Source organism: Falco peregrinus, chromosome 3, assembly GCF_023634155.1.
Source record: "Falco peregrinus isolate bFalPer1 chromosome 3, bFalPer1.pri, whole genome shotgun sequence".
Lineage (NCBI taxonomy): Eukaryota > Metazoa > Chordata > Aves > Falconiformes > Falconidae > Falco > Falco peregrinus.
Window position 1 is genome coordinate 81,063,960 of NC_073723.1, and position 12,754 is coordinate 81,076,713.

Here is a 12,754-nt window from a genome sequence, read left to right on the forward strand (position 1 = left end):
TCTGAAATCCATTAGCAGTTTAAAATTAACCAGATACTCCAGGTAGCTTTAATAAAAGTGGCAGAAAGTCATTAAGATTCATTAGAAGAGTTTGTTTTATAACCATGTTGCCTTAGTGCAGCCTGGATTGCAAATGCTTTTGTTTTTGTGTTTTTTTTTTTTATTACCCTCTCCCCCCAAAACAAACCATGAAGCACTCCAATGAAGATGATTTTGCAGCGTGGCTGTAATGTCCCCAAAGGTAGATCTGATCAATGAAGAACTAACAGGATTTGTGTAAACCAAAGCAGCCCAAAGTAGCTATATCCTAAAATTGACCTAAGCTATAGAGCTTTGAATTATGGTGTCATCTTCCACCAGGGAGCACTGCAAAGTCTTCCTGCCCTTTTCCATCCTGTAAGAAAGGACCGAGCCATGCCATTGTTAGGGAGGGAGAACTGAACACAGACTAGAGACCTAAAACTTAACTCAGAATGTGAATTTACCCTGAATTTTGGATGTAAGTGAACACCAACTAAAAATGTTTGGGGTTTTGTTTTTTTTTTCATTGTTGTGATACTTACTGTAAAAGAAAGATTAGGAGCCATTCCAGTCTGTTTCAGGATTTGATTGACATTTTGTAAGTGACCTCTCTGCTCATGTGTGCATTTTGCAGCAGTGGGAGGGGAGAGGGAAAGCTGCTTTAGAGGAGAGAGTTGGGGAGACGTGGTGAGAACCTAGAAGAGAAGGCAGGAAGAAGGGCAATTTTAACACAACTCTCAACTTGTTAATTGACTCTGTTTTTTAAATTTTTTCTCCTCCTGGTGCGCCCACTTCTCAGCAGTGTGAGAGAAGGAATCAAATTAATTTCCATAGTCATGCAGGTATTTCTAGTGTGATGGAGAGAAAAGGCAGAGCAGGCTGCCCTCCTCCTCCCCGCCCCCCCCCAACCGGTGAAGGTGACTTCATGGAAGGGGGTGGGGTGGTGTCTTAGCTCACAGTATGGCTCTGAAAATTATTACTGATATGATTATCTTTTCTGAGTAATGTTAATGCTTTCTTGGAGCTGCTGTTGGGCATCTGTATGGGAAAAACCTGCTGTTTCTGGGGGCTGTGTTTTGCCCGTGTGGTGGCTGTATTGCTCTATATTCACTTCCATGTCCCATGTGGAAATTAAATTCTCAGAGATTGTAATTGCCTCTTCAAAGGTGGAGGAAGTGTTAGAAAGAAGAAAAAAATCAGCAGAGAGTGAGTATTTACACCACAATATGTAGTAAACATCCCGTTTGTGATACAGGTAGCTAATTCACATCAAAAACTTGGCCTGACTTCAGTCCTGGTCTAAACCGCAAGTGTCACTTTTGAGTAGAAGTTTATTTGCCACGTCCTGTGGTCTGGTGGCCATTCAGGCAGCTGGGGATTCCAGGGTTTACCACACAGTGAGGCGCCTGAACAAAAAGCTTCTGCTCTGAATGCAAATGGTGGCATGTCTGAACTCCATGAAGTGGCAATGCCTGCTCTGCTATGACTTCAAGTATCTATACCTGTTGATTTTATTTTTTTAAAAAATAACTTTATTTTCCCTTCTCTTTCATTTCCCACCCCTGTCACTCTTTAGGAGTGACAAGTGCTTTGCCTTTGCGGGCTGTCAGCCTCATGCTCCAGGATCCCAGTATCTGCAGTTGTAAAGATGCAAAGCAGGGAGCAGACAGTCATTCCTGATAGGGAGGGAAGGGCACTGGTGCTAATCCTGTAAATCCACAGCAAGCCCCTCCCGTGCTTAGAAACCTGATCTTAACTCTTAGATCCTCCTTGCTGTTGCTGTGATATTTAGATATAATTCCTGCTTTGTAAACAAAGAGGGGTTAGATCTAGTCAGATTTAAGGAAAACTGCGTGAACTAGCCTTACAAATATTTATCCCTGTAGCGGCATCTTACTCTGGGATACTCAAGAAAAAATGACAAATGACTGTCTTTTTGACGCTGTACAATATAAAGCAAATGCAATTCCAAAGCCTCCCTTAAGCCTCTGTGGCATGCTTAAATATCTTCCAGTTGCGTGGTTAAAGGCTAAAATAAGGCTTGTAGCTGGGAGTAGTGGATTTGGGAGATTTGTGAAATGCCCGTCCCCAGCTACTTCCATTGATGCAAATGGTGGAGACCAAACTGTGGTGTGTGGGGAGGGGGAACTGCAGAGTGAAAGTTGGCTGAGTAAGAGATAATGCTTGCAGTTATGTTTAATTGGAGTTCGTTTCTTGTTAATACTCCCAGAGGTTTGATATAGTGAGAACAAATGCAAACGGAGTTTGGAAAACGTTGGTGGGTACAGCTCATTGCTTACAATCCATAAGCTAAAAAAATAATTGATGGGATGAAGGTTGGGGTATTTTATTTTTTCCCCAAACTGCCAGAGATGCTTGCTACTGAGTGTTAATGCCAAGCTGCAGAACAATATGGCTGCACCTTGGAGTACTGACTTCAGTTAATTGTGCAGAGATAAACATGTATGGATGGCTCTTTTTCCATGCTCTTCGGGAAGAAGAAATTTCTTTGCTCCTTGTACCCTTCAAAAACCTGACAGCCAGTGAATCCTTAATATTTTGATCTTCAGCTCATAGGTAGTGGCTAAGCATAAAAAATTATTCAAGACACTGGAAAGTAGTAGTGTTTCTGCTATTTGTCCTCCAGAGTGGGACTGGAGAGCGAAATTCCCAGTGCTCTCCACAGGGTGTTGACCACGTGCCTCTCGGTTGTCAGGTTCTGGTTTGTTTGTAGCATTAGGACGTAATATCCTATGTATCAACAGAGGCAAGTACATGGGTTAGACTTTATAAAAAGAAATCTTAACATGTATGGTTTGCAGGGGGGTGTTTTTTGACTGTATTTTTAAGACTTTTTGGCTCTGGAGGTTACAGCTGGCATGCAGCTTGTTGGTGTTCTTGCTCTGTGTAATGTCCATATAAGAAAGCGAGGAGGCGCATCCCTGTAAACTTATTTTTTGTGTAGCACAGTCCTAAATCTGGAGACTTTAGAGAGGTCAACTAATCAATGAGAAGCCGAAGTATAGCTGTGTGTTTGACGGCGGTTTGGTGACAGTGATGGGGAAACTCTACGTGCTCCCTGAACGGTCTTGTCTGTTGACTCACTGATTTTTTTCCTTTTAGCAATTTTGACTTTGTGTTTTTCTTTCCTCTTTCCCCAGTGCCCTCACACCACACCCTGCTTGCCACTCCACCCAGTAATGTTTTTTTAAATCATCTTGTGTTGCTTTTTAAACCTTCCTGTTTCTTCTTCTGAAAGTTGTGGACATGGAAAATGGACTCTTCCCTCTTTCTTTGCAGGAGGCTTTCATATATTTGAAAGATATCATCATGACCCTTACTTTCACTTTTGGCTGAGCTCCAGTTCATCCTGTTTTTCATTTTTTCTTCCCAGATGTCATGTTTTTCTAATTCTGTGATGTTTCTGTTGCTTTTGCTTGGATTCTTTCCAGTTGATCTTTCCTGAAACTTGCTGAAGACTGGATACAGTGTCATGCTGGAAGCTTTATCAGCCATGAGTAGAACAGAACTATTGCTTCATGATTCTCACATATGTTCCTCTGTACATTCTGATATGGTATTTGCCTCTTTCTTGACAAAGAATTTTCCAGTTTCTAAAACTTCATTTGAATTCAGTATTCCAGCAAGCTGGCAGCTTTAAGTTAGCAGCATCCCCAAGTTTAATGAGCATAATTTTCTCCTTCATTATCTAGATCATTAGTACTAGAATAGTGTGGGACCAGGGCAGACCTCTGCAGGTTGTTCAGTATGGCAAGCTGTTTTGTGAGCCTTCCCATTTTTTTCAAATCTGAGCAAACAAGCCAGTGCAGTTATCCAGTCACTTTCAAATCCACCATAAGATGACCATTTGCATTGATAACTGTGTAACAAAGTTTTCTTACTTGCCAAAAGATTCAAACTGCATTCTTACAACGTGGTTTTGCTAATGTTAAATTCAGTGTCTGCTGTTTCTATGTTCCTGAAAATACTTTATTCTGCCATAGTAGGAAGCTGAGTTGCATTGACCTGGCTTATCCATGAACTGTTGGTTTTTGTTGAGTTCAGTATTTTGTTTTCTTCTCTGTGCTCACACATGGGTTTAATGGAAATCCATTTGCAAATAAGCAGCAACTATAATTCTTCAGGTGGTTCTTTCCACTCGTTTCCCCTCCCACTTCTTTAGGCTATCACTGTTTACCATTTTCCAGTCTCTCTTAACTTACGAATCCACTGTGAACTCTTAAAAATAACTGCTAGTGGTTTGAAGCTTTAAGAAAAACTCAAAACTGTTCAACATGTTCATGACTGAATTTCACAAAACCCAGCTAATCTGAAAATGGATTCATGCAATCTTTATTCATTCAATCTCATGTTTTTTTCTTTCTGCTGCCTTGCTATCACTAATAGTAGTTTTATTGTTGGCTGGATTTTGGGGTTTTTTGTGTGGTTTTTTTTTTAAATTATTATTATTATTATTATTATTATTATTAGTTTTGTTTTTGTTTGTTTGTTTTGTCCTTATTACCTGTAACTTTCTTGAGGAAGTGATGAGTGGACTGACCTTTTCCCTGAAGCATTATTGTATTGCTGTGGAATTGTAGAATGAGTTTTTGATACTTTGTCTCTTGCTTCACCTTCACTTATTCTGGTATTGCAATAATTGTCTTCAGGCTATTGCTCTTTTTAGTGGAGTACAGGTGAATGGACTTATCTTGACCTCTTTAGCTAGTGAGGGAGAACAACTAACTTGCTTGCTTTTGATCATGTATGGGCAACAGCAAAACTTAAACATCTCGAGTCTGAGTATTAACTGGAAGCCAATTAGAAACTGGAGATGAGAGAGAACAAACAGTGGCAGGAAGCTCTCTTCAGATACAAAGGCAAGTTCTTTTGTCTGGAATCATCCCATTGAAACAGTTAATGGGCAAATGCCAAAAGGTTGAATCGTCATCTTGGCTGGTTTTGTCAGATTTGGGTTTGAGAACATCATTTAGTTAGTGCCCCTGATCAGCTCAGCCATAATTCAGAAGCCATGTCAGGTTTTGTGTGTTGTGCTTCTGCTGCTACAGAAGTTTAAAACAGAAAGTACAGAAATGTACTGATGAATCCAGAATGGCTAGATAATCATATGACAAACTGGAGGCTTGGTTCTGTGTCACCACTAGATCTAGAAGCATGTTGGGTAAGGGGATGTTTACAGAGCAGAGACAGTGAACAATACTAATACTGTTCACAAAGTAAGAACCCTTCTGAAAAGGAACGTACAGTTTCAAGAACAGATGGTGTAGTGGTAATGAAGACTCACAAATTTTTGTTGGCTGGCAGCCATCTTTCAGGTTAGGATCTTGTCTCTAAAGCTCTTTCATAGAGTTTACTTCCTTTCTGCAAAGTACTTGATAAAAGGGCAGAGTTAATTCCTCATCGGAACTTGTTCTTCCTGGTCTAACAAAAATAAGCTCACCATGGAAGCACAAGGTAAGCACCAGTAAGCTCATGGAGGCAGGTAGGCTTTCTTGAGCAGTCTGTGTGGCTATTTCAGATTTTGTTCTGCTTGCTGTGCTCCAGAATTAGCGTGCTGCAGGACGGTTGTCACCCCTTTGATGGAAGGTGGGAAGACTGACTTGGAAAGATGCACAAGTCTTGCTTTGATCATCTTATTTCTTCTGCAGAAGCAGCATATTGTTTGTGAGACAGAGCTTACATAATCCTCCTTCTGTGTGTGTGTAAACATACTTAACACAGGCCTTTTGTTTCCTGACTAGTTTAAATTTATCCGTAGCGTACTTGCAGTGTGGAAGGGGACAGAGAAGAAGGATGAGTTACAGGATGCATTTCAGATTTCTCTTCTCTTCCAGTGCCCCAGAACTTGTATGGACTCATAACAAGCAAGACAGAGGTGAAATAACCCCATTCTTCTCTTCTATCCATGCTCTACCCTGCTGAGAGCAAACTGACTGTCTCTTTATAATCAGTGGTATCACAACCCTTGCTCTTCTTTGCTGGGTTGATTCTTCTGTTGCACAGTAGCTGTAGGGAGGCTTCAAATGCAGAATTAGTGTATAAGTCTGTGCCATTTTTGGCTGGCTGTTAGTGTTTAAAGTCTTTAAAGTCACCCAGTAAACACAACACAGAAGAGCAAAAGTTGGCCTGGATATGTGGCGCGTGTGTTCTTGTTTAATATCGGAATTCCTGGTATGGCCAGGGATGCATGCCAGCTTTGGCAGTACAGGGCACAGTTCAGATACTTAAGTACTATACTAAAAATAACAAGACTATTTTAGACTGGGACCCAATTAGGGACAGAATAACTTGTTGCTCTGCAATCAGTAATCTGAAGTAGCAGGCAGGCTGCAATGTGCAAGTAAACTTGTCTGTTTTGCTTGCGGAGTTGCCAGTTTTGATGCTGCTTCCTCACTGTGTTTGTTGCTTGGGTGCTCTTCCAGAGGTTAAAAAAAAATGTTAAATCCTCATCTTCAGGCAGACTTTGCATGCTTTAGTTCAGATTTTGTTATTGCAGTGTTTAATAGCATTACAGTTCCTTATCCTCCAGTGGTGGCTTGGGAAATTCCTAGAAGGCAAGGAACAGGAGGCGAGAAGCTGCACTATACCCTCCCTGTCACAGCAAGGAAGCTTCGCCCTGCTCTGTGGAGGGGCAGCAAGGGTAAATCTGGGCAGTCAAGGAGCGGAGATGTTGCTTGGAAGATGGTCACTTTTTCCCCTGGTTTGCCTACTGGGGACAGAGAAGGGAATATGGTTTCTGAAATGTACTGCTGCTTCCTATGTCAAGAAGTAAAGTGAAAATAACTTGCACATTTAAGCACCTAAACCAAAGCATTACTTTTACATTTCAGTAGTTTCTCTCTGATGGTTTTATTTTTGGTGATGCTGCTTACTGCCACCTTCTATTAGATTGCCTGGATTCCAGTGAAACGAGTTAGAGGAATCTGAATTTCTCTCTGCGCAGGGCGTGTGGGGTGGCGGGGAAGGAGCAAGCATGCTCCAGCATCCAAATCCTCTAGTCTTGCAGGGCTTTCAAGTGATTGGCTATGTTTGGTCCCTGTTCTCTGACGCTTATCAGAGTGGGAGTCGTGGATGAGGGAATGCTTTATGGAGCCTTAAGCAAATGCTGTGTTGGATAGACTTTTGCTGATGCTTGAAAGGAAAGCTAAATGCACCTAAAACTTCTATTTTCGTAGATATCTTTCTAGCATGCTATTTTGAGAACATGAAAAAGCCAGAGTCGTCTTGGTGTTTTGAGACTCGTGCTATTTTGAAAGTAGCTTTTAGGTTTATTTAAAATAAGCTGATAAGAGGTGTTCAAGGCCTTGTTCAGCTGTGGTCTCTTAGGAGCTTTTAGTATGGTATTTGGCCTCTGTTGTGATTTTGGGAGGACTTAAATCAGATTTGTGTAGGAAACTTCATGTTCTTTAAGATCCTAATGGTTTATTTGCTCTTGTGCTGGCCTGAAATCAAAGGCAGAGGCTTCCTAGATGGCCATTATGAAAACAGCACCCTTTGCATTCAGTGCTGCAGTGTGTCACATCCTGGCTGTTGTAAATTCCCATGGAAATAGTGGGAGAGGCACCCTGGCGAAGTGGTTCATGTTTTATGTTATAGAGAGCCAGCATTTAGGCATGTGCTTGTCAACTCGCAAGCTACATATATTCTACCTTCTGCATACTGCAGCAGCCTGCAGGACTTGCTGTCAAAAGTAAATGTTAGATGGAGGATGCCTAGCAACTGTAGCTTTTAGGTCTGTGCCAAATTGTTAAAGGTGCAAATCTGTTTAACTGATGCAGTGTTTTCTGGAGGGTGCAGTGTGGCGGTGCTGAGGTTGTGCTTCTGGACCTCTGTCACGTGGCTGTCCCTCTAGCTCTTTCACCATCCCCATTAGGTTAATGTCTAGCACTCAGAATTCACAGCCAGGAATATTAATTAATTAAAAAAAATAATGATGTTAACTTGAATTACAGACTTGGTTCATGTGAAAGGGCTACGTTAATGAGCTTAGCTGAGGGGCAAGTAGCCCTCTGTCCTGCTGTCTCTGGTGGGGGACGTGACCTGGGGCCAGCAGCTGGGAATAGAGATGTCTTGAATGCAGAGCTTGTGGCTCAGAAACCCTGCCTTCTGCCGGTGCTGGGGGCCTGCTGGGTGACCTCAAAATCCTTTCCGGCTGTCTCCACTTCTCTGTTTGGAAATGGACTTGGTACTTTGGGAAAAAAGGGCAATAATCTGCCTAAGAGTGAGCATAGCTTTGGCTGTTCCTCTTGTAAGCGTAGCAGTAGTGGATCAGACCACAGGTTAACCAAGAACAGTGTTATGTGTCTCTGGGCCATCGGTAGCAGTTGCTTAGGGTAGAAAGCCTGAAAAGAGATTTTCTGCTGCTTTTAGGCCCTTCTGCTTCATGGTGAGCTGTGCTGCAGTTCTTTGGAGTGTCTGTCTCCATTGAGCCGTCCCTTGACGAGCTTTCTCTAGTGCTTAGCCTAAATTATTATTTTAACACATGGATAGGTCCAGTCACCCCATGGAAATGATTTTCATGTTTCCTATCCACTTCAGACCTTTTACCTACACCTTTCTTTTGAGAGGGAATGGTCATTCTCTGGGCACTTCATGCGTGTCCTCCATAACTGTCCAGATGTCTGTCATCTTCCCCCTCAGTTTTCTCTTCTCCATGCCGAATGATCTAGGCCTGTTGGTTTCTGCTTTAGGAATTCCTTTTCTCTGTACTCTTTCTAATGCTGTGTTACCCTTTTAGTGTTGTAACAGCCCACAGTTTTCAAAAAGTGGGTGTTCCCTGGCTTTAAAGGAGTTGTCATGATTCTGCTTTGCTTGTGGCAATTCCTTAATTCTTGATACCTCACAAGGAAATACAGTATTGTTTTCAGTTTTTATTATTTGCCATCCTCTCGTTCTCCCTAAGGCGATACATCCAAACAAGACTTCAGACTCCTGACGCTTGCTTCAGCAGTACACACTGGCAGCATTATTTTTCTTCTTGCACGTTGGCTTGGGTTTGTGGAAATTAAATCAGCGTTGCCCTTTTGGTGGCCCATTTGCTCGTGATCATGAGATCATTCCACTGTGCTTTGCGTCAAGCTCCAGCTCTGACTGAACATGTCACACTGCCAGCAAACTTCCTGTCACCTCTCTGTTTGTCACGTTTCAGAGAGCTTATGGATACGTTGAAAAGAAGGACCACTGTAGTCATTCTTGAGACTCCTTGTATGGAAAAAATGCTCTGTTTTCCTACCTCTAAACCTTCAGCTGGGTGTTAAGAGGGGAGCCACTCCTGCAAATTACAGCAGGTCTGGTCCTTTTAAGAGCGTCTGGTTAGGGATGACGTCCAAATGTGTCTTTGGTTGTACAGTATCATAAACCGTGGGTAGGTTTGAGTCATAACTTCTGCAAAAGCTGTACTAGCTCTTCCTCATGCCATCTTATTTATTATTTGTGTCTGTTATCTTGTTAACTAGTTTTTCAGTAAAGAAGTCACTTCCTGATTTTTCAGTTCCCTGCATTTACCTTGAACACACTTCTGAAAACTGATCTAACTTAGCATCTTTCATGCTACATCCAAATCAATTTAGGTGTGACAGGGTATATACAGCAATTAATGGCTTGGCAGTTTAATATTTTTCTTCAGAAATCTTGGCTGAATTAGTTCTATTCTAGCAACTTACTGCAGTCTTCTAATGCTCCTCTTAAAAATATCCTATATCAGCAGTTGTTTAGTTTGTATGGTGCCTGGTGAACCTTTGTAAGTTGGCTTACTGATTTATTTATTTATTTTTAATGAACAAACATGACATCTCTTAAGGAACTAAACCAAAACCAGTCCTTATCTTTTCTTCCTGTCAAGAAACCTTAAAGATGTTTGCAGCTGAGTTGAGACAGAGGAAAAACTTTTTCATGTATTTTGCAGTAGAACTGGTAGCAGATGCTATTCTAGTGAGGTCTTGGGTTCAGCCTTATGTCCAAGTTTGCTCTGGGCATCTGAGGGTAACCATAAACATGAAATTGATTTTCACTGTCATGACTTCTGAGGCTTTTGCCTTAGGTTATAGGGAGTGCCTGTTGCAGCATCAGTATATCCTGTGTTTCATTTCTGAACTTCAGTGTCCCTCCTCTGCGTTGCCGGTTCTCAAGTTACTGGGACACCAAGTTAACATCTTCAAGTACGCTTGGCAGAACAAAGTCAGAGGAATGTACTTCTTGGTTAGAAAACTTAGTCTCAGAGTCTGCAGCAAAAAGATGAATGCAGAATTTCCATGCCTGAGCAAGAAGTCTTGAGCAAACCTCCCACTAGCAGAGGAAAAGACCTGGGAAGCTCTCATGTATCTTTTGCGGTGTTTCTAGCACATAATGAAATGCTGCTTTCTCGTCCAGCCTGAGAACTTGTTTATGAAACCTAGTATTGCCCTGTGAAACTCAACACTGCGCTTCTTAATACTACAGCCGAAGCGATGCTCAGTGAGGTGGACAGGGTGCTTTGTGTATCAGCTGTTTCAGGCGTCGTGAAGTCTAAATACAGCACTTCCTTAGCTGGCACTTGGAAGCTTCACCCGCTCCTGGAGAGGGGAGAGAAATGTCGGTGTCACGGTGCAAACCTGTAGTTGATGCATCCTCCAAAAAAACCCCCAAACCCCCCCCCCCAAAACAGCTGAGTCATTTGTTCATTCTTCTTCTTCCATGCTGCCAGCTAATCCCAATACCCTTGTATTTCACAGAGGAGGGAGAAGGCAGACAATGCTGTCTTTTATTACTTATACCCTACAGGACACTATCTTCTCCACCAAATACGGGTGGCGTCTGTCTGTCTCCACTTCATGGGAAAGATTAGCAACAATGAAGGTCAACAATTAAGGTTGTGAAAACCTTTGAATAACTGCAGCATCTGCTCTTATACTAGAATAAATAAAATAAAGCTGGAGCTCTAATTGCCAACAGAGTACTTGCTCATAATCTATTTTGTAATTGCGGGCTTGTGAAATCCGTACTGTTAACCGGTCCCTCGCCGACCACTGTGAATGACCAGCGGTCAGTGCAAGTAGTGGTTTGGCCAAGAGCCGTGTGCTGAAGCTGAGGCTGCAGGATGAGAAGTGGGAATCCTGTATAAAACTTGGGGCACTGTAGACTTTGCCATGGCAGTGGTGGTCAGGTGGCTCCTGAGGCAGCTGTAGGATGTAGTCAGCCCCTCACTTCGGGCATGGGAGTTGACCCCTGAACTTCTGAGTCTGTTTCAGTGTCAAATAAAACCAGTTTTCCTAAACTGCTGTTGACTCTTAACTCGTTTTAGTCTTGCTTTGAGACAGAACAGGGTTGTTGAGGGGTAATTTACTGTGTCTCATCTGACTGATTTTTTTTTTCCATAAGCTTCTTAAATTTGATGGTAAGAGAGCACCAGTGTATGTCCTGAGATAGAAGTTTCTAGAAGTAGGCATTGAGGCAGCACTGGAAATAACTGACTTACAGTGCTTACTTTTGCTAATATATCAGGAAAAATCTACAAATTAAAAAGAATGTCCTGAACTTTACTTTAGGAGTATTCATTCAGATAAAGCCATTTTGGTATAAAGGAATGTTCTCCTATGGAATAGAATATTTTGGCTGGAAGGGACCTGATTGTCTAGTCCAAGTGCCTGACCGCTTCAGGGCTGACCAAAGGTTAAAGTGTATTAAGGGCATGTCCAAATGCCTTGTCTTAAAACACTTAAACACAGACTTGGGGCATCGAACACCTGTTTAGGAAACCTGTTCCAGTGTTTGACCACCCTCTTAGTAAAGGAAATGTTTCTGAGTGTCTAGTCTGAACCTCCCCTGGCACAGCTTTGAACCATTCCCATGCATCCTCTTACTGGATACCAGGGAGAAGATTTCCAGTAAGTGGGAATCACATATTTACTTAATTTTGTCTGACTGTACAGGGCGATTTCTTAACTTTGCTGATCACTTGCTCTGCAGATGTGTTGTACCTTCCTTCCAGAGAATGAAAGCTTCAGTGCCGCTCAAGCGCTTGGAGCTGGAGCCTAGTCCTTCTTGGTACATGTGGCCTCTACAGAGGGAGTGGTTTGTGTTCTGGCTTGGTGCAAAAGTGAAGTGATTCTGCTCTTTCCAGAGCTTGCTTTTGTGTTTAAAAACATATCTCTTGAGGCATTACACCTTAAAACGCTTAACTTGCTGCACAGAGGTCTGTATCAAAAGACTGTTAGGGTTCTGTCATCAAAGTCTGGTAGAAAACAACCATGCTTTTCTGTCCCTCAGACCATAAGAGAAGTTCAGGTTTGTTGTTCCTTGGTTTGCTCAGTATTTCTTCTTCCCCATCTATTGGTAGCGGTTTTCTTTGCTCTAGCTGCCAAATCTTTTCTGGCCAGTGCTGCTGCTTGCTGTCACAGGACAAATTATATCTGTGGTGTTATGCTTCATTGTTCTGTGTAGTCCCACCAAGACTGACCGGAGCGCTGTGTTGGGCAGCGTGTTGTTGTACTTCATCAGGAGCAGAGTATGACAGGTGTCAGTAGTTCAGGAGACAACACTGGCAAGGTTTACAACTGGGAGCTTCTCTGGGAACCACTGCTGCCTTCCCCTGCCACGGAGAGAAGAGCACTTTTTCCCTGTGGAGTAACCTTCTCAAACCTGGCTCTTGGGAGGCATCCAGCTTCACAGAACTTATGCTTCTGTCTTATTTTGGAAGGAAGCTTTTTGGTTTTGTATAATGAAGCGTTCTTGCTTG

The 12,754-nt window shown here is 42.3% G+C and overlaps 1 protein-coding gene across 4 annotated transcripts in view; it reads left to right on the forward strand.

Moving 5' to 3' along the window:
- GRB10 (growth factor receptor bound protein 10) overlaps positions 1-12,754 on the forward strand; it is a 149,735-nt gene that overhangs the window by 14,609 nt on the left and 122,372 nt on the right. The window lies entirely within an intron of this gene.